The 25,990-nt window shown below is 37.7% G+C and overlaps 1 protein-coding gene and 1 long non-coding RNA gene across 11 annotated transcripts in view; one reads left to right on the top strand and one right to left on the bottom strand.

The window, feature by feature from the left end:
• The window catches only part of LOC309609923, a 477,943-nt gene that overhangs the window by 141,835 nt on the left and 310,118 nt on the right, over nt 1-25,990 (bottom strand). The window lies entirely within an intron of this gene.
• The window catches only part of ABCC9 (ATP binding cassette subfamily C member 9), a 151,897-nt gene continuing 149,233 nt past the window's right edge, over nt 23,327-25,990 (top strand). For 8 of the 10 annotated variants that reach the window (XM_082351874.1, XM_082351872.1, XM_082351865.1 and 5 more), the window contains exons 1-2: nt 23,327-24,123; nt 24,474-24,588. The gene's annotated coding sequence lies outside the window, so the exon portion shown is untranslated. Of the gene's footprint in view, nt 24,128-24,473; nt 24,589-25,990 lie in introns of all 10 variants that reach the window. The other 2 variants (XM_082351867.1, XM_082351869.1) reach the window with 2 other exon arrangements.

Here is a 25,990-nt window from a genome sequence, read left to right as displayed (position 1 = left end):
TCAGACACAAGTGGGCTCAGAAACTTGACCCCAGTCAGGAGAAAATACATTCTAAGTTTTTATATAACTGAGTGCCAATGCTTGATGTACACCTCTTTCAATGTGTATGTTTAAATAAAGCATGATTTAAAGTTGTTGTAAATAAAATGTTCTTTTAGCAATTCTAAAACTTGTTGTTAATGAAAAGTTCTTATAGCTTATGCAGTCATAAAATATTACATGTTAATTAAAGTTGAGATCATAAAAATAAATTATAACCGAAGAGGTTGTTTTATTTAAACAAAATAGAAACATCCTTTACTTTTTAAAATCAAATCTTGAAGCATGGATTTAAAATTACCATCTGGTTTTGAAAACAAATGGCTATCACACACACTACTTTTTGTAAGATGAGATGTTAATTCCTTTGGGTGGCACACAGACTAGTTCTGGTCCCTGCCTGCCCGTCTAAACACTTACTCTTCTGTCATAATATCCATTCTCTTGCCTTTACACGAGTTTTTTTTTTTTTTTTCCTGATCATAGACACACACACAGACATACACACACACACACACACCCTTTTGCTGTAGACAATGTCTTCTATTTTCTTCAAATATAATTGTAACTATCCATGAATTCATTCTTTCATCATTCATTTTTCATTTATATCAACATTCATTTTAACTTTCATTCTTTCAACAACTATTTCCTAAACAAATAATTTTTTCAAGTATCATTCCATGCCTTTGGATTAGAGCGATGAACAAAACAGACAATGTCCCTCATCTCAAAGAAATGGCACACTAGTGGGAAGAGATAGAATAGGAAGACAAAAAAATGAATAACATTGGAATTTAGATCGGTGATCAGAAAAGACTTCCTGAGTGATAAAAGATGCCAGCTGCTAGGACATAAACTCAATAGTAGCAGAGACTTTTTGCCTCTTCTGTCCACTGCTGTATCCCTGGGTGCCTAGGACAGTGCCAGGAATGTAATTGATCTTCCATAAACATCTGTTTTTGATGCAAACATGAATGTAATGGATTCTTTGGAATGCAAGGGCAAAGTGTTCCAGGAGGAATGAGCTTAGCATGTTTGAGGAAGACATACTTTCATCATAAATTATCATAATGCTTTATAATTTCGTGATCCACCCTACTGGGTTTTTTTTCCCTTTGTCATTGTCTTCTGCTCCTATCTTTATTATTTCTTTTATTCTACTTTCTTTGGGTTTACTCTTTTTTTTTTCACTTCTTGATTCTGATGCTTAGTTTACTCATTTTATTTTTACTCATTTTACTAATGTATGAACATAACACTATAAAATTTATCTAAGTATTGCTTTAACTCTATCCCAGTAGTTTTGATATGCAGTGTTTTCATAACACATAAACTGTTTTATCTCAATTTGGATGTTTTCTTTGACAAGTTAATTACTAAAATGAGTATTTTTAAATCCCTAAATATGTGGGCTCTTGGTTATCTTGTTTTAAATTTTGTTATGGTAAGAAAATATGAGTCTGTATGATGTCAATTCTGTGGTATTTGTTGAGACTTGCTTTGTAGCCTAATATGAAGTCAAATTTTGTAAATGTCCCACATGTGCTACAAAATGATTTTTTTTCTAATTATTAGATGCAAGTCTCTGTCTATATATATTATATCAAGTATGTTAACTGTGTTGTTCAAATCACCCATGTCTTTAGGAATTGTTCTTCTGTTTGTTCTAAAGTTTAGGATCACTATTGTAGTCTTGTCGCCTTCTCCTTGTAATCATGTTGGTTTTTGTTTTTCATATTATCATAATTCACATATATTGTTAGGTGCATGAACAAGTTCAGAATTGATGTGTCTTCCTGCCGAATTGCTCCTTTTATTACAATGCTTTTAAAATATAACAGTGCTCCCTTCCATCCAAATGTCTATTTTGTCTGATACTGATATGGCCATATTAGCTGGAACCACCATATCATTCTGGTTTTCTACTTTCTATATTACACTTGTGTCCTTTCTTTTCTTTTCCTATTGGATAAATCACGTTTTTTCAAAATTTTCTTTTATTCTCTTTTTATTATTATGTGGCAAGAATGTATTCACTTTCTATGCTTTAAGTAGATGAATTAGCAATGTTCATATTTAACATAGAAAGTATAGAGATAACCAGTATCTTTCCTCTTAGACAATATCAAATTGGCAGAATGCATTAACTCTGATCTCCTCTGCTGTCTGTTCACACATCATTGTTAAAATTCATCTTGCTTTTAAGCCAGCATCTCCCCAAATAAGCATTTTTGTTGCATGGATGGTAGTCTTTAGAGTCAATGCTAGTTTAGCTGGGTCCATAATGTTTACCTATTTTCTTTCTTTTTTTGTTCCACTATTTCTTGCACCTCAGAACTTCCTCCTGAGGTTAACTTTTTTCTCTAGTGAAAATTTACTACTTATAAAACCTCACAGTCACTGTCTGAAATGTCTTTATTTTCTCCTCCTTCTTTAATGATATTTCAGTTTAGTTTATGTTGACAGTTATTTTTCACTTTGAAGACATTCTGTTGCTGTCTTCTGGCCTCTCTTGCTGCTGTGGATTACACGCTCCTGGTAGTCTAATTATTGTTTATTTATTGATAATCTGTCTTCCCCCTCTGGTTACTTTTAAGATGTTCTCTCTGCTTTTGCATTGTATAATGTCTCTTTAAGGTGCATTTACTTTTTAATTCATCCTACATAGGAACTGCGCTGTTTCCTCTCTTCCATGACTTCTGTAACCCGCTCAGCCCATATTGTTTTATATCTTGCCTTTCCACCACTCTCTCTCCTCCGAGGAACTGCTGCTGCTCTATGGCAAACATTCTCATCCTTCCCCTGTATCTCTTAGACTCTGTCATCTTTTCCACTTTTAGTTCTCGCCATCTGTATCCTGGATAATTTATATATTCTGTCAAGTTGTTTTTTCTGTTATTAGTCCTTAGTAGCACTAATACTTCTGCTATTGCTTTTGCAGACTGTCTCAGATGGATTTTTCCCCATATGTTTTGTCATTTTTTTCTGGAGAGCTTGTCTTTAGAGGTGCTTGTTTAGTATCTCAACAGAATTCCATGGGAGTGGGTTGGGTCATGTTCCTTCAAACCAGACACTTGAGATGAGGATTCAGTGGCCGTGCTTCTTAAGGAAGTGTTCCAGGAAACAGGCAAGGCAGTGGCGGACAAACAGGACAGCGAAGAGGAGGACTCCGAACAAAGGCATGATCTCAGGCAAAGTCCCACAGAAAGTGATCTCAGCCTGATCCTGCAAGGGACTCTGGAGTTGGTCGTGCCACGGACTTGTTCCAGCTGAGGCGAGGAGCTGAGAAAAGCATGGGGCGGTGGTTGTGTCTTGGAGGGCATTCTCTGAAAAAGGAGACCCAGTAGGTGCTGGATGCAAAAGCACACCAAAGAGGGAGTCCCCCGCCCAAGAAACAGTAAAAAATGGGTCCAGGGGATCTGGGTGAAGCATTGTCATTACCCATTACAGTGTCTCCGTGGGTGCTTTTGCATTGGATTCTGCCAGGCACTTAACAGCACGGCTAGCTGAGGACGAATATTTACGTTTGCTTCTAGCTTGGGGATTCTCTGATACCATGTGGGCTTCCATTCTAAAAAGTGAAGGCTCAGGGAGCTGACTTCTCATTTAAGACTTGTTTTCACCCAAAGTACAAGCCAAGCTGAGCTTGCATGTCAGCTCCCTGGGCAGCTGAGCCACTGTTTTCCTTCCTAGATCCTCTTTACATTAAGGGTACATCTCCATGAAGGCTTTTAAGCAAGGTTTCAGTTCCAAACGCTAATCTCCTGCCCTATGCAAGGATTACAATTCAATCCAGGTACTAGCTTGTCTAACCATTCCCTCCCATACCACTCCTTAGGGCTGCTCAGTATAAACTGTAAAGTCCTGCACTTACAGCTCTTTGACTCTGACATTTACATATTTCCTTTTCTTTTGGGAGAGCTTAGCTATGCATCAATCTTTTCTTATTTTAAATCTAGATTCTCTAGGAGACTGTGGTGTAGAAGATTTTTCACATAAGTTTGTCTACCATCTTACAGAAATGGGAGGTCCCACTGTAACTTTTGCCTGTTATCATTATAAAAATATAAATAATATAGGAAACTATACTTGATATTTTGTAAAAACCTATAAGGGAAAAGAATCTGAAAAATTATATATATATAATATATATATATATATAAAATTGAATCACTTTGCTGTACACCAGAAACTAACACAACATCTCACATCAACTATTCTTCAATTTAAATAAACAAACAAATAAATAAAAGAATATAATATACCCTCCCTGAGGATAGATACTGTATTTTTTGATCTCTATAACCTGGGCCAAGTAAATTGTAAGCCTTTGATAAATGTTTTTCCAAAAAATGACTAAGAGGCCCAGAAAATATCTACCTTGAGGAAACAAACTCTATTTTGTTAATAGTCCATATTTGAGACCACAAAAAATGTTTAAATATATACCTGAGAAAGGATAGCCCCAGGTATATATTAGTAGTAATGGCATAGATCCTTTTACAGAAAAAGAACTCAGTACTTTTATTTTTCAGTCACTAGTTTAAAAATGACTTGAAGATAAAAGTGCCTTGGTACTTCCTCTCTACATGTTACTAAATAGCTTCACTTTCTCTTTAACTCCTCTATCAGCAGCATGTCTTCTAAATAGCCACGTGGAGTAATTGGATTCTTCAAGACATACATTGTTCTGTGAATAGCCCCCATCTCAGAAATTTAGGTCTAAAACCTGAGACAGCTTTTGCTTCTTTCTCCTGGTCTTTCATGTCACTTAGCTCCCAAGTATGTCAATTCTACCTCCCTGAGTCCTCCCCCCTCAGCCTCACATCTCTAGTCTTCGTTCTGGTCCAGGAAAATCAGGCCAATCTGACAGCTGGTAGATGTCTCTGCCTCTAGCAGGTCTCTTTCCCATTGTCCAACCTACAGATACTATCAGTTTAATTTACCTAAAACACAGTTTTAATCATATGTTTTTCTCGTTTAAGAATCTCTGTTTCCTATTTCCTAATGAAATAATAAATTTTCTAATCCGCCATTGAAAGTTCCCCTGGATTTGGATCTAACTTATTTCCTTTTCATCTTTTCTACTTCTCCTTTATATCCTCCCCGCCCCCTCCCCTCCCCCACTGGCACTCTGGTCAAACTGAATCTGTTACAGTTTTGATTCTATTATGAACCTTTCCCTTTGCTGATCTTAGTTCTTTTACCTCGACTGTGCTTGGCTTAACTAAAAGTCTCAGTTACACTCAGCTTTTTAATGGTGGGAATTGAATAAATACTTGTGGCATTAACTGTTTTTTGAATTAAGTGCAAGTCCTGAACTGCGTATGATCCTTCAGTCAACTGGCCCTGCATTTAAATGATAGTGGATGTCACTGGAGTTTCAAGGCTTTTTCTACATTCAGCAGGAGTCACTGTAACCAAAGAATGTTAAATGCCATTAGCACCAAAATAATGAACTCCTCTCCTTCACCCTGTCGAGTGCAGGGAATTAGGTGTCAATGGCCTTAGACGTTTGCACTCTAGTCTGGATAGAGATTTTGGCTGTGTCTGTGAAAGGGCTTTTTTTACTTTTCTTTTGGTTTTCAGCTTATTTAATTCTTCAATTTTGGATCGTCTATCTCTTCTCTTTCAAGATGAGTTTTACGTGGAAAGAACTTCAAATTCAAACAGGCAGTAAGATTCTTGCCCTGCTAGTCTCAGTTTGGACCCTAGGCGTCTTGTGTGGACCCTAAATGGGTCCTTACTGTTAAGTTCAGTGATGGAGAAAAGCTAGAGGGAGGATATAGAGATCAAAGAGTTCCAGGAACTGAAATGTTGAGAAGTTGATATCCTCGAGAAGGATAAACAGGAAGAACACGTCACTATTATAACCAGAAGAGGAGATGAATGTAGTTGTGTGCTCTATGCCTACAGATGTATTTTTTTTCTGTAGCATGAAAATAATTGGTTTAAAAAAGTCTCCCTTTTATACTCTTTTTCTTTAAAAAATAATGTTTCTGAGCTAGCTGGAGAAACAACTGAAATGCAACTTTTCTCAGTTTTCATTTTATCCCAAAGAAAATGAAAAATCCCCATTTGCTGACTGTATGACAGGAAATGGGACTGAAGTCTTGAATTCTGATTTTTTTTTTTCTTTAGTACTTTCCTAAAAGTACTGATGCAATATTGCCCCTTCTAGTCTTTCCCCTCCTAACGTTGTCTTATAAAGTAACAGCCCAAATAAAGATATGTGAGAAGCATTTAGGTTTCCAGCAAGAAAATATTTTCACAAATGATTCAAATGCACCTGAACTTTCAGCTTTGGTTCCAAAGTATTAAGCATTATTCTGATTTTCTCAAATGCAAGTAGCTGGGCTGAAAGCATTCCAGGTTGGTATTAGTGTAACACACAGAAAAGTCAAATAGAAGTTCAAGACTATTGATGAGGAGTGTTATACACGATTCTGCCCAGTATGGTCAACAGACTTGCAGCAGTCATGACTTTGTGGAGCCTGCCATTCTGTCTGGAACAGTTTTTTGACTTTTTATAAAGACGGTAAAAGGATTCATTGAGAATAACTCTGTTTACACTGTAGGTGATAGTTGTATTCAGTTTCTTACTGAGATTATGCTATAACCATTATCAGCTATTCAGTTCCTTTCTGATAGCAATTTTCATTCTTCAGGAACTGGAGGAAACTCTTAAGCAAATGTACCGGGTATCTCAGCTTGCATCCTGGCATGTAAGAATATCTTTGTAAGTCTGGAACATTAGGCATGGACAACATAACTGTTTTCCTACCAAGAAAATATTCTTCCTAAGGTAAGAGTGAATATGAGTACAGAGTTTGGTCAAATCCAATGTTATTGTCAGAAGAGAGTGTGTTTGCATTTGTCACTTAATTATCAATCAGCTCAGTCATCCTCAGCCTGAGAGCAGGGAGCTGCAATGAAAAAGGAAGCAAAACCTCAAAAAGCTGTCATTCTACAGCCTCCATGAGACATTGAGTCCTGGTGGCACTGGTGACACAGGGACAGAATGTAAGCAGTGTTGACAACAGCTGCAATGGTGATACGGATGATGGTAAAGGGCTGGTTTCAGTGCATTCTATTCCTGCATATAAGGCATCAGAACCCCTGCCTAGAGATCAGAATCCTTGGTCCTGGGCAACGTGGCATCATCATTAGTACTTCCTGTGGGACAGTGTCTGGACAGTGATACTGTCAATGGGTAACAGTGGCATAGCTGCTCCTCTTAGGTGTAATTCGACACATTTTCTCTGGGATCTGGACCGAGAGTTAAAAAAATTCCAAACAAACAGTAGGTTCCCCCATGGCAGTCAACAGAATGTTATTAGGGTCCATGTAAGACACCCACTGGATATTCTTAAATTTATTTGGGAAGATCTTCCGAGGGATAGATTTCTTGAGGAGTAAGTAGGATCGCAGATAGCTTTAAAAAAAGAAAAGAAAAACGTTGTTTTTGTAATCTTTTTCTTGGATCCAAACTGCTGTGATTCAGGAAACGTAGGTGATGATCAGAAGAATGATCTCTGCTTTCTCTTCCCGAGTCTTCCAAGCTCTGCTGCTCTTCTGAGTATCTGTGTAGACGCTGAGGTGTGCTGCTCAAATCTCCCTTCCAAATGGTCTGCCACCCAGACACGAGGAGTGCAGGACCTGACAGTCTCCAGCATTTGGCTCCCTTGGCATGTGCCTCAGCTTTTGAACAGAGGTCAAGTTCTCGGCATGCCCCCCAGCCAGTGATGGAGCAAAGTGATGCTGCAAGGTGGTACAAGGGCTTAGCTTTGGACAATCGTTGCTCCAGAGATCCCTGATGGGCTGGCACAGCTTTTGTCATGTGTGTGTCATGGTCTGACAGCCCCCCCGCCCAATCCTACCTCCTCCTGTTTCCTTTGAAGGTGTTATACTCATTAATAAACCATCTGCACACACAACTCATCTCAGTATCTGCTTTCTAGAGGGTCCAACAGGAAGGGTAGCTCACACTGTCCTTGCTCTATACAGTTATGTTATGATATTCTGTGCAACAAAATATCCTTCTGCCCTAGGACCTCCATTATTAATTTTTTCTTATGCAAAAAGTCAAGTTGATGCTGTTAAAAGAGACCAAGTTTGGATTCAGATTATTCTGGATTTGAATCTCAACTCTGCCTTATTATACTTAGCAGTGTGAACTTGACCAAGTTGTTAACTTCCATGACCTCTATTTTCTTATCCTTCCAGTCTAGGCCTGAGCTAGAAAGAGATCCCACATTGAATGGAAACATGGATGCGTATAATTGCTGTGCAAAACAATTAAACATCCTCTTAACAGTTCCGAAGACAGAGGTGTCATTTTATGTTCACTGTGGGCTATATGGATGTAGTTATATTTACTCTTAAGTTTTTTCCTTTCCTTTATAAGAAGAATTTACCACTAACGTGTAAAACAAATGAAACATTATTTTTTCTCCTTCTTCCTATTGAAAAGAAATTCCCTTCTCTGTAAAATTTTCTTGCACATTTTTTTCCCTTTCCCTTCAATAAAAATTCCTATTTTTATATCTCATCTCCTGCCTCTCCTTAAGTAAATCTTTTCCTTAAAGTTTTGTATATTTTCCTGTCCGTTGACTAAGTTATCATCATTGTTTTGTTTTCCAATGAGGAGAGGTATTAGCTCTCAGTCTTTATAATTAATAGGTAGGATTTCAGAGGTGAATTATGTCCATTTGGTTATTTACTGCATTTCAAAAGAGAGGTTTCACTCCATTTAGCTTCCTCTCTGTCTTTTAAAATAATTACTTGAGACATTTTCCCTGGAGTTTTTCCATAGAAACAAAAATTGGGAGAGAGATGGAAGGAGGAGAATTATGGAAAATATTTTAAGTGAAATTAGCTTTTTTTTTTTTTTTTTTGCTTTTCACTTTTCCTGCCAAGTTTAAAACCATGAAATCTTGACTAGAGACTAAATACAAAAAAGCCCCAAATAAACTGAACCTGGCTTAAGTATGGTTACATATTCCTATATTATGTTTTGAGAAGGGATCTTTTCGATGTAATGAGTATTTATAATAAATAAAAACCAAATAAGAGCATCTTATGATTTTATGTGTTTTACAGTTTGCCAAGGATTTTCACTTTATCTTATTTTATTCTTGTGTAAAAAATACCCAAAAGCCTGAACTGTTCCTTCTGGACTTTCCAGAGTCTTCTTTATACAACACTAACTAAGAATACTGAAAGTGTGTAATAGAACGTTAAAATGAAAGTTTTGCTTAAGACCTTAAGACCACAGAGCCCAGAGATTCCAGGCACACACGGGACAGTCCTCCCCCGAAGAAATATGTATATATAAAATATATTAAAATATAATGTAAGAAATGAAGATATTTCTACCACCGAAATCAGAAAGCCTATTCTTCGCAATGTATCCAAAAAATAATTCAACACAGGAAAGTAGGTGAGCACAGAAGATCTCTATATGGGTTTATATAAAATAGAAAAAAAGAAGAAATCACCTAAATGTTCACCTGTTAGCTGATTTCCTATTGATATTAGGATAAAATTCAAGATCTCTCTTATGACCTTCCCAGGCTTTGCCAACCTGTCTCATCCGACCCTTCTTTGCCCTTAAAACACTTCAGCCACCGGCCTTCTATTAATGCCTCAAAGGCCCTTCCACCACAGGGCCTTTGTACATATTCTCTTGACTTACACCATGATTAATTTCCCTGACCTCTCTTACCCTTCACCTGACTTACTTCTCATCTTCCAAGCTACAGCTGAAATGTAATTTCCATGGGGAAACTTCCCTGGCTAGATCTGATCTGGCGATAATATGCTCTCATCATACTTTGTTCTTTCCCTTTATAGCACTTATCACGATTTTATTTTTAACAGTGTTTCTTTTCATTTATTTAACAGCTTTCTTCATTGCTAGACTTAAAGTTCTAGAAAAACAGAAGACATGTCTCTTTTTTAATGCTGTTTTTTCCTACCACATGTGAGACACACAGTAGACCATCAATAAATATTTATTGACAGAATAAATCAATCCAAGTCTTAATTCTCTTTGTTTCAAGAAACAAATGCTCTGTGAGGCTTGTGGAACCAAGAACATCAACCTGTGGATTTTCAGGACTTCATTTTCATCAAGTTCTAATGAACTGGGCTTTCTCTTGCTTAAGACAGATATTGTTTCCCGCCCCCCCCCCCACACCAATGAATCATGAAAAAAGGGAAATGAACTCTTGAAATGGTTCACATTTGCAAAAGAATAAAAAATCATTATTACGTGACTGGGCCAATGTAATCTTAGTGCTTATCTGACTTTGTTAAATGCCCTCAGGATCTGTTTCCCAGATTAGCCTCTGTGATCTGCTATTCCAGGAACAACATCGGGTTCTTTTTTTTTTTTTTTTTTTGACTCTAACCTTATATCCTTTTATAGTATTTCCTAAGGAAGTTCATCCGTATTCACATCCTCAACAGGAACTTGTAAATATTCAGTATTATATTCATGTGTCTGAGTCTGTATTTCCAGATTTATAAGACACATAGTTATGGAGATATAGATCTTACTCATGCTTTTACTTTTGTATAAACATTATGAGTAGCCTTCATTCCTACAAACCATCTTTGGGGAAACTGCACTCTGGTTTCTACTGCTCAACTCATGTAACTATAGCATGATTCAGAACAAAGCTCATTGTTTTATAAACAACACACTGGGTTCAAAATCCTATTGGGCTCATACCTGCAAGTGTCCTCACTGATATTTCTCCAAGAACACAGCTCTCTGCTCTTCACCTCTGCAGTTCTTCCCTCTTGAATCTCTGCTCTCATTTTAAAAAGACTTAAGGACAGGAGAATATCAAGATCTCCATGAAGCTCGCTATGGGCTAGAGGGAGAAAAAATAAATAAATATATAAATAAATAAATATATATATACACACACACAAATGAACTTATTTACAAAACAGAAATAGACCCACAGACATAGAAAACAAATTTATGGTTACCAAACGGGAAAGGAAAGGGGAAGGATAAATTAGGAGGTTGGAATTAACATATACACACTATTATATATAAGATAGATAACCAACAAGGACCTACTGTATAGTGCAGGGAACTCTACTCAATATTTTGTAATAACCTATAAGGGAAAAGAATCTGAGAAAGAATATATCTATATCTATATCTATATCTATATCTATATCTATATCTATATCTATATATCTGAATCACTGTGCTGTACACCTTAAACTAACATGACATTGTAAATCAACTATACTTCAATAAAATTAAAAAGATACTTTATTGCTAAAAAGTGTTAACCATCATCTGACAATGCAGGGTTGCCACAAACCATCAGTTTGTAAAAAAACACATCTGCAAAGCGTGATAAGGCAAAGCACAATAAAACAAGGTTTGCCTGTAAAAAAAGAAAAAAGGAGATGATAGAAGACTACTTGTTTGGCCTTTTCTCATTTGTCTTCTGGGTTATCTATGCTTTGCACCTGAAGGGAGAAGAGACATAGTAGTGGACACGAAGACTGCTGCCTTCTAGGCTAGCTTGATCTGGGGAGGACTGTGTTGGCTGGAACCGGAGTCCATGCTACGGGGGAGAAACACTGTAAAGCCACATTGAAGGGGGTGCCATGACTGCAGTTACAGAAAGAAAGGGCTGTAGCGATCAGTTTCACATCTACTATGTGGTAGACACTGTGCGAGATCCACAGTAGAACGATGCAAAAAATGAGGTATTTGGGAAACAGTCCGGGATTTGGAGAGGGAAAAGCATAAAAGAAATCATTTGGCAGTTGGATGAGCAAAAGCAAGGGTATTGAGGTGGTTAGAGCAGGGGGTGTACTGGAGCTGTGAGTAGTAGAGTTTGGTTGGAATATAAGAGGTCAGGATCAGGCAAGCTTTGTGAGGACCTTAAGTGACAGAGTGAGTCATGAGAGATTTGTGAGTGTGACGAAGATGCACTTTAGGAGGATTAATACAATATGTACGTGTAAAATGCTTTCGGGTGAGAGAGACCATGATTAAATTTTAAGTCTTAAGTGGTTGATATAGTAACCAATGAGACTCTCAGAGACAAGGGAGACAGAAAGAAAGGAAAGAGGTGGAGGGAAGTCATTGCTAAGAATAACATGGATGATTTAATAACTGTATGAGGCTGGAGGGAGGAAGAGTAAGAGAAAGTGAGCATTGAGTTCAAGATCCCTCCAAGACTTTAAATCTGAGTTATCTGAACAATTAAAGAGAGAATTGGGAGCTGAGGCTAGTTCAGGAGTGCAGGAACGAGAAAGAGGGAAAGAGAAGGAATATACTATGGATAGTTTATATTTTGATTATGCCTACAGTGCACTCTAATAATATATGTTTCAGAAAAAAAGTTTAGATTTTTACTGAAGTCCTAAATATATGGAGAAACGTTTCCTGTCCAATAACGATATTCTGGGTTTTCCCTACTACCCTCCAAAATCATGTCTAACCCTTATGTAATTGTGGAGCAAACATATTGCATTTGCTTGTTTACTTATTGCTCCTCTGCAGTGTTCTCCATGCTCGTCAAATCCTGGTTATATTCCCAGTACCAATAGGTTTCTGGTGGGCATGGGGAGAAATACATTTATTAACTTTTCACTAGTTTCTTCACCAATGGGGGCGGGGAGGGAGGTCCAAGAGGGAGGGGATAAATGTATACATGTAGCTGATTCACTTCGTTGAACAGCAGAAACTAACACAGCATTGTAAAGCCACTATACTCCAATTAAAAAAAAAAAAGAGAGATTGTGAAATACTCAGCTGATTCAACAGTGAGGTTGAATAAGATGCTTGGCCTACTGCCTGGCACAGAGCAGTTGCTCAAATTACCTGTCACAGTTGTGACTTTTCATGAAAAAAAGGAGTGAATTTTTGTACCTTCCAGGCAAGCTCATAAAGAAAAGATTTTCTATTCTCCCCTTCAGACTCCTTCTCTGGCCAAATGATCTGCATTATTATTTCCCAACACTTTCTGTTCTTACCTAAGTTATGGAGATGATTGATTGCTTCTGCTTTCTGCTCCGCAGAGACTGGTCAGAGAAAGAGCTGACACAATCTGCAGAAAGAAGAGAGGCACTAACCACCTGGGCAATGGAAAGTTTGGATTTGATTGCTTGAATAGTGATTTCGTTATCTCATGGCTAACTGAATAAGGAAATGAAGATTAAAGTTAACTTGTAATTCCTGTAGCCCAAGAGTTGTATTTGGCACGATGACTCAGCAGCATTAACTGTATTTAGAAGTATTTTCTGGAAGTTATCCTGGTAAACAATCAGTTGTGAGGCCATTATATCACCATGTTTCTCAAGCTGGGATATGTGCATTGGACGCTTGACACCACAGAGTAATCATGGAGCATATTCCTAAGGCATGGATTTTACTCAAAGATATACTTTTTTCCCTATTAACATCAACTTGGATATATTACTTAGTCATTCAACAAATATTTATTGCATTCTGGCAGAATGTCAGATTCTGGGAAAAACTGATTTAGAAAATGGATATGGCTTTTTGGTGGCGGTGCTGGGGTTACAGGGTATAATGTAAAATTTGTTTGCATTTTGAAGTTGAAAATTAAGATGACAAGAAATTTTGGTCTTGAGGGGGACTTTGGATTAAACTGCCAAGTTCATGAAGGTATACGTTCACTCCCCTCAAATACTGAGGGTGACTCTAAGGAAAAGCTTGGGAGGTAAGTAAGGAAAGCTGTAGAAGCATGAGAGAAACAAGCCCTAATGTGTTTTATTGGAACAGACACAGTAGTATAAGGTCCCTACTCTGCCTATAAACTGCCAAAACTGTGAGAGGTTGGCAGCCTTTAGGGAATAGATATTGTCTTCATTGAAACTAGTCATCAGTCCCTGGCCCGAAGAATCCACTTTGCTTGTGGCTTCTGATCACTGTAGAACAAGCATGACTTTCTTTCTCTCTTATTATTCAAGTGAAAATTTGAAAGGGGCTGGAGAAATATATTTTCATCCTCCTATACCCTGAAAAGAGTGCTTCGTTAGACGTACACAGAATAATAATAGCTTTAAAACAGCATGTGTTTAATTTTGTAAACTCCAAGTAACATGTATGATGTAGATAAGCACACACATACAATACACATCTGGAGTTTTATATATACCTACATGAATACAGAAAAGTATAATAATTAGACATATTGAAATATACTCTAAGATTTGGGCAGATCTGACATACTGTATAAAATTGCCTCTAGAATTTTGCCTACTAAATTCTTAAAAATTTAAACATATTAAGAGAAAGTGAGTTTTAATGAAAATAAGTAATTGTAGAATTCACAAAGGGAAAGCAATTACATGACCTTTAACTAATGTTAATTAGTTTAGTATAAGATCTCTGGATGTCTATTTAAAGGATTATATAGGAAATACTTATAACTACCATATTAAGTATTAACAGGTTGCCTTTTAAATATGTCAAGCAGTTTACTTTTTCAAGTCATATAATTAATACCTTTGAAATGTTTGCAATATTAATTTAATGAGCTATTGTCAGAAATACTCCAGATGTAAATAATTTAATCAAATTTATTACAATACCCAAATTAGCAAGATGCAAATTCATTTATTTTTATTATATATTAGAAGTAAAAATAGTTTTACTATTTTCAGCTTGAATAAATAAAAATGTATAGTTTCCTGAAGTAGTTCATTTAACTAATGACAAAAGTATGAATTTTCTCTATTAATTGTGGAGATATTTATATTTGACAACAATCATGTCTTTACTAAATCTGAAGAATGTTGGAGCCATCCCAGTACACTTTTAATTTACAAATCAAGATTTGAGGTCCCTTTCCCATTCTCTGTCTACATTATTTTTAATTCGTCCTTGATATTACTTATATAATTTTTTCTTTTAATTTTCTTCTGTTTCACCAAGCCAATATTAATAAACAGCATATCTAGATTTGCCTGGCACAACTCAAAGAAACCAATAGTCATGAAATTAACATCGCTGAGATTTTCTACCAAACCATTGTAAAGGCAGTGTTTTCGTTATGCTCCAAATATGAATCCTAATGGGCAAGTGGATACTATTGCTTCCTGATAGTTCATAGTCATGCACTGAACTTGGGTGGTCACTACAGCCCACCTAGAATGAGGAACTCTCCAGTTTGGAGGTGCCTTAGGCTCAGAGAGGGCTACTTAGAGCCATGCAAGGTAGTTCCTTGTATCACAGAAGCCTACTTCTACATTCTATTCTTTTCTGCCTCACTTGGCCTGTAGTAACAACAGAAAAATAAAGAGTAAAAAAAGGACAATTATCTGGAAAACTCAGATTCCTTTAACACATTTTCATTGATTGTCTATTGTTTCCCAGATAATGCAATAGATACTGAAGCTACAGAGTTGAAGACACAGTCCTAGCTTTGAACTTTTTGAGTTCAAAACCTCATGGGAAGAGAGACATATAAATAAGTCGAATACAGAATAGTTCAATAAAAGATATAACCACGAGCAAAGAATGTAATTAAGAAGCCATGTTTAATAGCTGCGTGAGGGAGAGAACAGCATTTCAGACAAGTGGAGCAAAATCAAGGGCAAAGACCTAGAAGACATAAAAAAAATGATTTCTTTATGGATAGTGGGTGTGCCATATGCCTAGAGCATAAGGTGTTTGGATGATATTTAAAAATATGACTGGGAAAGTTAGAGTGCAAACTAAAGCATTCGGCTTTTATTGAGTCGATCACTCTTTCCCCAAGTTTCATAGTGTTGAGAATCACCTAGGATGCTTATAAAAGTATATTGGTTTCTTGTTGGAAGACCCCTTCCCCTGATCCAGTAGGTCTTGCCAGAATTAGGCCCAGGAATTAGCATTTTTAACAGCCATTCTGGTGCAGGTCATTGGCAGACCATACTTTGAGGGACTGGGGAGGAGTGACTAGATCCGTGTTTACAAAGATAAGTCTGGAAACTGTGGTAGAAGAGGGGGAGGAGGACAATTCAGCCACGGAAACACCAGTTTGCAGGTAACAAAATAGTCTCAGTGAGAGACAAGAAGAGCATGAATTAAGGCAGCAGCAGGGGGACGGGGAAGAGAGATATGATAGGTAACTTATGAAGTAAATCTGAGAGACATTCATAATCAATTGAATGTGTGTTGGAGAGCTGATTCAGTCAAAATTGTATGGTATAGGGGATGTGGCAGCATGAACAGAGATTGGGAATCAGAGGAGTGTGGGGTTGTGGAACAGTAAGTTCAATTATTGACATAGTGAGTTTGAGGTGCACTATTAGGACTTTTTTCTCCCATCACAGGTAGCGGAGTCCTTCGCTGGTTATCTTAAGCAAAATGAGGAACTCACAGGAATCCTGGGACACCTTAAGGAATCTGAGAAGAAGTAGGCTGTTGGCTTAGATTAAGGGACACAAATACCATCCAGACTCTCTCCTGTCTCTAGTCTTTGCTCTCTGCAGATCCTCATCCCTTCTTTCTCTATTTCTATCAGAGTCAGTCACTGGGGGAGAGACTGAACTCTCTTCTTTTCAGTTCCAATTTCAAAATATTTGGGAAAGGTCTTGATTGGTCTAGCTTTGACCATGTACCCATTAAATGTCAAATGAGACGTGGTTAGGAAACTGGGGTCACAAACTAACATTGCAGCTCCTATAGTAACCAGGTAGATCAAGAGAAGGGAGAATTCCTTGGACAAAGATGCTGGGCAGATAATATTGTAGGATTTACCAAAGATGCCTGTGGGACATCCATTTGGAGAAGTCACACTTGAAATAATAACTAAGGGAATTTGTTGGCGCCTTCTGCATGGCAAAGATTTTGCTCGGTACATATTTCATTAAGTCATTCCCAACAGTCCACTGTAGTAAATACAACATTATCATACCCGTTTTCAACTGAAGAAATTGAGTTTCAGAGAAGTAAGATAACTTTGCCTGAGGTCATACAGCAGGTAGTAACAAAACTTTCAGGAAAGTCTATGCTTTTTGATTATCACAACCATATTAGCTAAAGCCATGAGGATGAATGAGATCTCTCCTAGAGGGAGTCGAAGGTGATAAAGGAAGAGAGTGTACAGTGGAACCCACTTTTAGGGAGTGAGCAGCCAAAGAGGATTCATTGAAGGGGACTGAGGAAAGGCAAGATATTAAAGAGAAGAAGAGTTTGATGTGTTAAAACTAAAGGAAGCAAGTTTTCAAAAAGGAAGACTAAGTCAAGAGTGTCAAAGTGGCAGAGAGAAGCCAAACAGAACTAAGGCTAAAAGAAGCTGCAGCATTTGGCAATTACACCTCATGAGGATCTTCTGTTCCCTGTCCGATTGTGACTGATAGTTTAGGCCCTCACAATCTCTTAGTCCTCCCCAGGACTACTGTAAAAGCTTCCTGTTTTGCATCCCTGTCTCCATTCTCATCCTCACCAATCTAACTTCCACATTGCATTCAGAGAGACCTTTTAAAATCAGGGACCACAGCATCTCATGCTTGCTTAGAAAACCTGGGAAGAAGCTCCACATTGCTTAGTTTGAAATATATCCCATCATAAGCCAGTCTCTAGCAATCTTTTCAGCTCCAGCTCACTGTATTTTTATTTATGCTACTTTAAGGTACTTACAGTTCAAGCATGCAAGGTCTTAGGAGATTCTGAGCATCTGCACATGCTGTTCTTATTGCTTGGGAGACTTTAAGCCTTCTTTTTTCCCAAATTAGGCTGGTAATGGAAAGGTTCTATACCTTGGTTGTAGTGCTAGTCACATCGCAGTATATATTAGTCAAAACTCATAGAACTGTAAACCTAAAAGATTAGATTTGACCATATGTAAATTTTACCTAAATAAACGCTACTTAAAGGAATCTGGAGAGTCCCTAAATATTTGGCAATTAAAACGTTTCTAAATAATCAATGAGTCAAAGAAGAAATTTCAAAAAAATTTTAAAAATATAAAGTCAATAGCACCAAAATTATTTTTAAGCTAAATAAATAAATAAATAAATAAATAGATATCTCTAACTAAACTGATCAATAAAAAACGAGAAAATGAAAACTACCAATACCAGGAATAAAAAGGGATATCAACAAAAATCCTACAGACATCAAAGGGATACTAAGGAAATATTATGAATGACAGTGTGCGAAGACATTCAGAAATTAGATTAAATGTACAAATTCCTTAAAAAGCACAGAGTATATAAACTGATACAAAAAGAAGCAGAAGATCTGATACTACCATATCTAGTAAAGAAATTAAGTTCTTAAATAAATGCTATTGTACAAGGAAAACGCCAGGCCCACATGACTTCAATTTTAAATTCTATAAAAAACTTGAGGAAAAAATAATCTTACAAAATTCTTTCAGAAAACAAAGGCGGAAGGAGCGTTTTCAAATTCATTTTATGAGGCCAGCAAAATCCTGATGTCAAAACTGAATAAAAACATTACCAAAACAAACAAATAACAAAAACTCCCCCCAAACCCAAAACCAAAAGTCAAAACACAAAGAAAGAAAAAGAAAGCTATAGACTAATGTCCCTCATTAAGATAGAGGTAAAATTTCTAAATAAGGTATTAGTAAATTGAATCTAGGAATATATAAAAATAAGATAATATCATCACCAAGGGAAATTTATCCCTGGAAGGTAAGGTTGGTTTAATACTAAAAAAAAAATAATCAAACAATTAATTTTGGCTTATTCATGGAATAAATGAGAAAAGCATATGATCGGCATAATAGATCCAGAAAAAAATTGACAGAATTCAACATCCATTTATGATAAACTCTTTCAGCAAACTATGAAGAGCAGTAAATATCCCCAGCCTGATGAAAGAGATCTATAGATAACCTGAAGATAACATCTTAATAGTGAAAGACTGAATCCTTTTACCACTCATATTAAGAACAAGCCAATGATATCAACTTTCATTATTTCTATTCAACATCATATAGGAGGTGCTAGCTAGGGCAATAGGCAAGAAAAAGGAAACAGGATACAGATAGGGAAGAAAGAAGTAAAACTTTACTTATAGATGACATAATCATGAATGTAGAAAATCTTAAATGATCTGTAAAAATACTAGAACTCATAAATGGATTTAGCAATATTGCAGGATACAAAGTCATTTCTATATTCTAGTAATGAGCACTGGAAAATGATATTTTAAAATACTATTTATAGTAGCATCAAAATCATAAATAGTTTGGGATAGATTCCGTGAATTGTGTGTAAAACCACAGTCAGGAAACTGTCCACACCCCATATGAGGTTTAAAATTAAAAAAAAAAACAAAAACAATAAAAAAGCACCAACAATACTAAATATTGCCAAGACTGAGGAGCAACTGGAACTCTCATGCTTTTCTGGAAGGAATGTTTTAATCACTTTGGAGAACATTTTGGCAATTTCTGTAAAGTTAAATGTACAATTACTATATGAACCTGCAAATCCAGTGCTTGGTATTTTCCTGAAAGAGATGAAAACATATTTACAGAATTTCATTGAAGCTTTATTCATCATTGTCAAAAACTGGAAATAACCCAAATGTATATCTATAGGTGAATGGATAAAAAAATTGTGGTATATTCCTACAATGGAGTTCTCAGAAATAAAAAGGAATAAATTACTGATGCATGCAATAGCATGTATGAATCTCAGAAATATTATGCTTAACCAAAGAAGCCAGACACAAAAGAATTATACTGTATGACTACATTTATATGACATTTCTAAATAGGCAAAACTAATCTCTTGTGATAGACCTTAGATTAGTGGTTACTCTAGGTGGGTGATGGTGAGACTGACTAGTCAGAGGCACAAGAGAACTTTCCAGAGAAATGAAAATATTCTATATCTTTTTGGGATCATGGTTATGCCAAAGCATTTCAGATTTTACATGTATAATGGATGGTTTTTATTTTATGAAAATTATATTTAACAAAGTTGATTTTAAAATATATTGTATATATTTCTAATGAAAACAAAAATGTTTTGTCTTCTTTTATTGTTAACACTGTTCTGGAATTAAGAATCGATAAAATTAGAGACAAAATACCATTAAGCTCTAAGTATTTGAGAGAGGGAAACAAGTTGGCTTAGTCAGTTTGGGCTGCTGTAACAAATTACCATGGATTGGGAGGCTTAAACAACAAACACTTATTTCTTACCGTTGTGGAGGCTAAGAAGTCCAACATCAAGGCACCGGCAGATTTGGTTCTTGGTGAGGGCTCGCTCTCTGGTTTGCAGCTATCTGCCTTTTTGATGTGTCCTCACATGGTGGGGAGCAGAGAAAGCAAGCTCTATCTCTTTCTCTTCTTATAAGGACATGAGTACCATCATGGAGCTCCACCTTCATGACATCGTCTAAATCAAATTACCTCCCAAAGGCCCCACTTCCTAATGCCATTGAGGGTTAGAGTTTCAACATGTAAGATGGGGGTGGGGGGACACAAACATGCAGTGCATAACACAAGTATACCACTATCTGTAGATAAAAATCATATTTTCTGGAAAGTCAAGGTGATATGGCAAAACAATACTGGGATTATTGAGAAAGCTTAATAAAGTGGCTGGATACAAGATAAATATATAATCAGCTTGAAAACATAAAAAATAGTGTATTCTTAGTAACAGTACAAAATATGAAAACAAATATGTAGAATTTGTGTGACCAGTCATTACAAGAAATGTACAGAACTATATAAATTTAATATCAAGATAAAAAGAAGAGTTAAGTGGAAAAGACAGAACACTAAAAACATGACATTTCTTTATAAATTAATTCCTAGATTTAACGAACTCCAATAAAATCTCCAAAAGAGAGTAGCTAAGAAAATTTTGAAAAGAGTAAACAGAGGACTGGCACTACCACAGTTAAAATATACTTTAAAGCTATAATAATCATATCCACCTGATCATAGTAATAGAAAAAACTGAAAAACAGGTTAATTGAACAGAACAAGTAGCTCAGAAACAGATCTTATCATAAAATAATTATATATATATGACAAAGGTGGCATAACATAACAGGGCAAAGGAAAAAGATTATTCAGTAAATGGTGTTGGTGTAACAAATAAAATATGAATTTAGGTTCTTCTCCCATGGCATATGCCAAAAAATATTCTGGAATCAAATTTTAAAAAACCTTGAAAAAATATAAATGAAGGTCAATATTTATTAACTAAATCACTGGAATACAATGCAGTGGTAAAAAGCACCAAATTTGCCAAAGTAAACTTTCCTTTAGGAAGAAGCACCAGGAAGGCAAAGACCCTGCAGGTTGGACTCATCACGGACCTCCGTGTGCACATGATCTAGCACATGGTGTGTGCTCTAATAAATCTGTATAGAGTGTATAAAAAGAATTATTTTTATTTTTTTTAAAGGTAGAACCACCATCATTTTTAAATGACAAATTGGAAAAATATTTGTCCTATATATGAAACAGGATTAATATCCCTCTCTTATTATAAGTTCATGCAAATGATAGGAACTTCGTTAAAGCCCATTAGATGAACAAGTATGTGAACAAGCTGATCCTAATAGAGGGAATACAAAAGTTTATGAACATTTGAAAAACGTTGGATGTTAATAACATGTTATGTGTGAAATTACAAGATTTTTAAAAACGTTAAGAGATTCATTGCTGGTTTGGGTGCAAGTGTAATAAGTCATCTCGTAGAGTTTGGAGAAAGTTTACACAAACTAAAGGTAGTTATGCATTCTGTATCTACAGCCTTAAAAATATTTACTACTTTTGATCCTGTAATTACTTTTCTGAGAATGTATCTTAAAGAAACTATCTGCTACAAAAAAAAAAAAAAAAAAACTTTTATTAATAAGTTCATCATAGGATTAACCATGGTAGTGAAAATCTGGCAAATTTCTGACCAACAATAAGAAAATGGATTTAAAATTATGGTATAGCCACAAAATGAAACATGATGCAGCCATTTAAAAGTATTTCTACAAAGATTTTAAAATGCCATCAGAAAATAATTGTTTTAAAAGATACTGTGAGGAGACAAATTATTTTGCAGCTGCCAACAACATAAAATATGCATAGAAAAAATAATCACAATAGCATGTTTTAGCTTTTATTGAAGGGGCAGGCACTCTCTCAGAGCTTTAAAGGGATTACCTCATTTATCATCACATAAAGCCTATGAAGCATGCATTTTTTTATTCGTCCCATTGAATATGTGAAGAAATTGACAGACAGAGGGATTAAGCAATTTGTCCCAAGTCTCTGAGCTAACTAGTAGGGTAGCAGGATTTGATAGCAGGCTGGCTCCTGGATCCATGCTTTTTAACACTACACTTGTTTTGTTTTTGTTAAAATATAACTAAATGTTTTCAGTAGTTTTATAAGTTTGAGGGCTTATTGGTCACCCTTATACTTTTCCATACTTTCCAAAGTTTGACTTAAAAATATTTTTTTTAAAGCATGACTTTTAATCGTAACAAATGACCTTGTTATATATATATATATCTCTGTTAGATATATATATATCTAACAAATATAAATATATATATATTTGTTAGATATATATATCTTATATATCTATATATATATATATAGATATGAAATCTCAAAGTCAACTTGATTTTGTGTGGTCACACTCAGAGTCTGTATCTGGGGATTATCTGCACCCCTTATTTCCTGTTCTCTCTTCCTAGACGCGCTGGGAGCCTCTGGTCTCCCTTCTGGCTTGTTCACGGGGTCCCCACGGTTCAGGCCACAGTCCCGGGATCCCCATCCTGGAAGCGCGCTTTCTCCCTGCGCCTGCGTCGCGGCAAACAGCTCCAGGGTGCAGTAGCCACGTTTTCAAAGTACGCGGGCCCAGAGTCTCCTGGAGCCTCCCGGTGTCGCCCCACGAGGCCCCGCAGACCCCTAGCGGCCGCGACTCCCGGCTTCAGTCGCTGGCCGAGGAGGCCGGGCCTCACCCGGGAAAGCAGCGTCCTTCCGAGAGGGAGGCGCCCGCGGGGAAAGCCCGGGGCTGGCAGGGCGAGGGGCGGCTCTGACCCAGAGTCGGAGCGGCCGCCGGGGTTTGGGGTTTGGGGTTTGGGGTTGGGGTCTGGGGAGCAGCTCCGGCTGCCCGCGGGCCTGGAGTGGTGCTCCTCGGGGGTCGCGCACAGAGCCTCGGAGGCACCAGCCTTCTGGGCTGACCGTCCTTTCTCAGATCAGGACAGTTGACGAAAACAATGGTCATTTCACGTTGACTGGCCCCTGCTAAAAACGAGTGTTAATTACAGAGGGTTGTCCGGGTTGGGGAGTTCCTGTGGGGTGAGTGTATTTTAAACACTTTATCTCCTTGAGACTTTATGATTTCTCTGGTCGGGACCAAGCGTGAGGGGAACTGATTGTAAACCCATGGGAAGCCAAAGCCCCACTTTCGGGGGGCAAGGGTTAAAGGTCGCCCTTCGGGAGCGCGGCGACTGGTCCAGAGGAGTCACCAGGTTTCCCGGGGCACTGGGGCGATTATTCGACTTGAGCTTGCGTTGCTCAAGCGAGACATTCCCACGCAAGGATACAGCCTGGCAGCCGTTTCCTCCGTGTGGAATGAGCCCTTCCTTTCCCCGGTCCGCTCAGGGGGAAAATGGTGAAACCCCCAAATCCGCTTCTTTATGTGGTTAATACAAGGGCGCATACAGAGCCTGGGGTAAAAAAAAATTACAAGTGCAAGTGACCTTGCGTGTTTTAACGTTGGGAAACTCGACTCTGGGGATAAAGGAATCGTAGATTGTGAAGTTTCGGCGTCTAATGAATTGGGGAGACGCACATTACTTGTAAAATCCTTGTCTCGCGCGCCCCAAGTTTGCCGCTCCGCGGCGGAAAGCTGGGCCGAGCGGGGGTGGGGAGGGTCTCCAGTCCCAGGCGCGGCGTTCGCTCGGGGCTTCTTCCCAGTTTCCTGCCTCGGAGTCGCCGCGTCCGCCTCAGCCCAGAGCAGTTTGTGCAATTGAGAAACTCGATAGGAGGCAGCAGCTGATCTCCCACCACCCTAAAAATAATCCGCTCGGCGCCTGGCGTGCTTCGGCCAGGGGAGGAAAACGCTGCCTTCGGAGTAAGTGAGTCCGTGTCTTCTACATAAATAGCGTTTCAGAATTTTACAGAAAACTCTCAGCTGTCGATTTTGATCTAATCTTTCGGCAACCAGAAGGCTCCCGCGCACTCTCGCGGCGCTTCGCCGTCGCCGTCGCTATTTCTAGGATGAAGGGACCGGGCCCCAGCCGGGGAAGAGAGGGCGTGGAGATCAGGTTTCCAGCTTTACTTAGAAAACTCTGGTCGGCTCCTGCTTAAACCAACTGGATGTAGTGAAAGGAGTTATTACATTTTTTTTTTTTCCCTCTCAGACATTTCCGTCTTGTTCACGAGGTAACTTTCCATCTGCTTGTGTTCCTCTTTGATTTATAGGAGTTCTGCGTCCTGCTTTGAATTTTACACTTAAGACAGTGTAGGAAGCCGGTGTTTCGAAGGTAGTGCAAGTGCACCAGTAGGGGTTTGAAGCAGCGTCAAGCGATTGCCCAAGGTATTTATTTGTTGCTTTATTTGTCCAGTGTGGGATTAAAAAAAAAAAAAAAGGAATCGCTGGAGTGTCTGTGTAAGGAATCTTATCTGCTGAGTTGTTCCAACGTTGCCTTTGGTATGCAGTAGAACTTCGATGGGTGCTTCAGATCAGGCACTAAATCAGAAGTCGGGACTTTTTTGCTTGTGATTTCCTACTTGGATCTGTCATTCATACATAGATAGACAGATGTCTTTTACTTCGTATTTTATGAACCATGGACTGAATAACTTCAAATAGCTTAATTACATTTGTTTTCCTAAGTGATCTGATCCTGTACATACCCTAGATGATGATAAAGGCTTGAGTAAGTTCTTTAAAATGTTGTGTTTGTATCTCACAACATAAGTTAGTTAATCTCTGAATAACTGAAGAATGAGTTATATTGTGTGTGAGAATGCCAGCTTTTTATATTGCATTTAGCATGTTTTCTTCAGGTGTTTCCAGCATGTTAAATTCTCTGGGATTGCTGTTCCATCTGTCTGCTGGGTGACCAGAAAAGAGCACTAGTTTTCACTTATTTACTTTATATTCATCAACTGAATCCAAATGTTATAAGTCCTGAGGGTGTGGAACTTCACCCAATACATTTCAAGGCATAAGAATACTGAGGGTAGTATTCTTGCCATGAAATCATAAGTTTGGTCATCAAGGAGTATTTTTGTTTTACGTTTTCTACTCTACAGACCATCCCTAGAATCGAAGTTTCACTTTTGGTGTCTGTCTTTAAAGTTCATTGGCAAATTCTCCAACCCTATCAGCTATCATAAACAGTTGAACATCTTTCTATGGGTTTATGCTTGTGGGGAGAAAAATGTCATAACTTCCTATCAGGCCTCCTTCCCTCTCCCTCCCCCTGGATGCTGGAGCCTCTGTCAGTGTTGGCTGAACTAGACAGCTCCAGAAGGGGTGGGGCTGTAGGTGTCATGTGACAGCATTTATCCAGCAAGAGCAGCAATTTATACCCTTTCCAAAGCATTCCCAACTTAACCTGGGTTCTGGGAGGGAAACCCTGAATGACAATTGGAGATTTAAGAATTAGTTGAAAAATCCTGATTGAATAAAACGCCTCAGGTGAACACAAACAATGTCAACAGATCTGCAATAAGTTTACTTTTTCCCTCTTTTTGTCCGTGTTGGGTTGTAGTAAGGGCTGGTTATTAGAATGTGCCGCATACAGCCTGGGTGTTGGGGAGGAGAAGGGTAAGGGGAAAAGGATAGAGGAAGAGGCAGAAGAAAAAGCAAAAGGAGGGATGCAGAGAGAGACAGTGAACAGGCTGGGAGCCAAGGGGAAATGTGAAGTTAAGATTAAGGTAGAAAAACATCATTCTAAAGTTTTTACTTCACCAGTATGAAGTATGCACTT

This window comes from Balaenoptera borealis (genome assembly GCF_965194805.1).
Source record: "Balaenoptera borealis genome assembly, chromosome: 13".
NCBI lineage: Eukaryota > Metazoa > Chordata > Mammalia > Artiodactyla > Balaenopteridae > Balaenoptera > Balaenoptera borealis.
Note: the sequence above shows the minus strand (reverse complement) of the source record. Positions and strands in the feature narration are given on the sequence as shown.